Source organism: Sinocyclocheilus rhinocerous, unplaced genomic scaffold (assembly GCF_001515625.1).
Source record: "Sinocyclocheilus rhinocerous isolate Xijiao unplaced genomic scaffold, SAMN03320098_v1.1 scaffold1481, whole genome shotgun sequence".
NCBI lineage: Eukaryota > Metazoa > Chordata > Actinopteri > Cypriniformes > Cyprinidae > Sinocyclocheilus > Sinocyclocheilus rhinocerous.
The window spans coordinates 55,124-58,109 of record NW_015666559.1 but is presented as its reverse complement, the minus strand read 5'-3'; the positions used below and the strand labels follow the sequence as shown (position 1 = coordinate 58,109).

Genomic DNA, 2,986 nt, shown 5'->3' with positions numbered 1-2,986 from the left:
TATAAAGCATTGTTCCAACATTAATAGCCATTAGTAATCAGTTTATAAATACAGCTATAAATGTTTTGTTCTTGAGCATATCTATAATGTTTAATAATTGTATTTTCATACTTTATTAATGATCAGTTTATCATTTCTAAATTATTACGTTATTTACAAACGAGTTATTTAGGAGTTCATAAGATCATTTAGAAAGTGTAAGTAAATGATTAATAAACTATTTAAATGTATTCTGCTTTTTTGTTATGAGTCAGAAATGACAAGGCGGCAGCTTCCCGCAATTCAAAGTCAATGGAGAGGCTTTGTGGGCGTGGTTTTCAGATTATGACACGTGTCGCTCTTTCTCTATAGAATTATCACTTTAATATGGTCTCCGAGTGTTGATTTAGAATGTTACAAGTTGTGGAGGAATTTAAGTGAGGAAACGAATATCATGTCTCATCTCAAAACAAACACAACAAAACTGTATAAAGGCTTTTCACGTGAGCACATTTAAACTAAATGATTAACACTTTCATTAGTTTAAAACACTACTCCACATAAGAAAACAGACATGCCAGCTAGTTTCTGGCCTGATGCAGACACATATAGCTGAAGCTGACTGATCTCGTCTTGTGCTGGAGCGAGATAAGGTCACGTGAAAATAGGTGGGGCAGTCTCAAAACTGCCCAAATGGCTCTCAATTAGAGCGTGCTGCAGTTCCACTTTTCACCACAGATTTACATGGTTAAATTTGTGGGGCACTGTTGAGTTCAGGAAGACATCGGCGCGACTGCCCCACTTAAGATCATTTAATACAAAGCGCCTGGAAGGCAAGCCTGCAACCTTTAGCCAAAAAAGCGTCATGGCTAATGCTAATGCTGCGGCCATAGAAATGTATTGGCGGTACGCAGGGAAGGAGACCAGAGGGCATTGTTTGATTGGCTGATGTGCCTCACGTGATCCAAGTTAGCCGTTACACTTTTTCCAATGATAATTAATACGGATCCTCTCATCCCCCAGTAGTAAGACAATTTCTGATTTAACATGCCTACTGAAACTTGCGATGAATTTTAATATATCCTGTGCACTTTATGACTTAAAATTGTCAAAAAATCTGACAAATATTTGTTGCAGAATGCTGAACACATTTACATTTTATTATTTATTCAGTATAAAGAGGTCTATGTTTTGGGTGAATATTTTGGTGGGGCCCGTACAGACGAGCCGCGGCTGTTAGGCAGTCTATTAGCGAAATGACTGCCTAACAGCGCGGTGTGAATACTCTGACCTGTTAACAGCTGGTAGCCATATCAATCTGTCCCAAGGTAAACCTTTGTAAAGGTGAAATCTCTATGACACAACATTTTCCCCTCAAAATACAATGCATACATCCTCATAAATGTAAATAAACTGCTTTAAAGCCTTTAAGTCATTTTTTGCTTCCCTGTAAGTGTTATTAAATTATTTGACAGTTACAAAAATTAAATAAAGAAGTTACTTAATAAAGTGTGATTATAACTTGCAATTGCGACCTTATAGAGTCAGAATTGCGTAATATAATGTTGAAATCGCCAGCTATAAAGATAGAATTGTGAGATATAAAAAATGTCTTCAGAATTGGACTTTATAACTCGCAATTGCAAATTTATATCCTGAAATTCTGAGAAAAAGTCACAATTATTTAATTACAATTATTTTTTATTTTAATTATTTATATGTAATTATTTTGATAAACTCTTAACAAGTGCTGAGTAGTATTTGCTGATAAATAAAATGTTTTCATAATTTAAGAAATGTGTTTTTTGTGCCATATACTTTGATGTCAAAAATATCATACAGCTCAGATAGTCATGTTTCATATGACATTTGAAAGGTCTCCAAGAGTAGAATAAATCAAGCAGGGGGCTTTGACTAAACTTGACTTTAGCATTACTTTTGTGTAGGTCTCTCAGAAAACAGAAAGTTATTTCTATAAATATCTATAAATACAGAAAGTTTTCTATCAAACTTTTGACTCTCTTTTTTTTTTTACGATTAATTTTTTGGCGTTTTATGCCTTTTATTTAGATAGGACAGTAGGTCGACAGGAAGCGAAGTGGGTGAGAGAGAGAGAGATGGAGAGCGAGGGGGGGTGGGATCGGGAAAAGTCCACGAGCCGGGACTCGAACTCGGGACGCCCGAAGCGCAAAGGTGCTACATGTCAGCATGCTGCCCACGAGGCCATCAGCGCCAACACTTTTGACTCTCTTTGATGAAGTCTTGGAGTTACAGGGTTTCTGCAGGATTTTTAAGCTCAAATTTAAGACTTTTTAAGACCTGCACAAGTAAAATTAATACCATATGAGCGGGGCAGAGCAATGTCTGTAGTAACATATTAAACTGTAAAATAACTGTAAAAAGCATGACTTACATAAACTGTAAAATAACTAAAAAGCATGATTTACAGTTCAGATACAAGTTTTCACAAAAACAAAAAGTTATAAAATGACGCTTCACATTTAAATGGGTCAGAAGTATTAATTATTATATTAATTTAAACAATTATTATCAATAAATTATTATATAAATTAAATAACATAAATACATTTTACTGTTTAGATTTTCTTAATGAATTATCTTCTTATCGATCCACCAGTTCACATTTACAGCTCTTCATGTTTGCAGGGGTAAAAACATTGGTCTGAACAAAAACAACCCCAATACAACAGGCTTATTGAGAAAGCACATTCATTCTCTGCCAGCAGGAGGCGCTTTCGGAGCTGCAGACATATAACTGTTTCCCCGGTAACGGCAGAACACAAAGCAGCGCTCTGAGCGCAGCACCGGACTCTGAAACGTGCAACGTTTATGTTTATTTAATGAAATCATAGCCTTTTGAAGTTTAATCGTCACATTAAGCCATATTGCAATTCTGGGCTTTCCGTCCCGAAATTTAAGACCTCTTGAAATCATAATTAAGACTTTCTTGTACAATTTAAGACTTTTTATGGCCTTAAATTTGATA

General features: G+C 35.4%; 1 protein-coding gene across 1 annotated transcript in view; it reads left to right on the top strand.

Moving 5' to 3' along the window:
- Nucleotides 1-2,986, top strand: part of LOC107732770 (guanylate-binding protein 1-like) — a 17,558-nt gene that overhangs the window by 7,259 nt on the left and 7,313 nt on the right. The window lies entirely within an intron of this gene.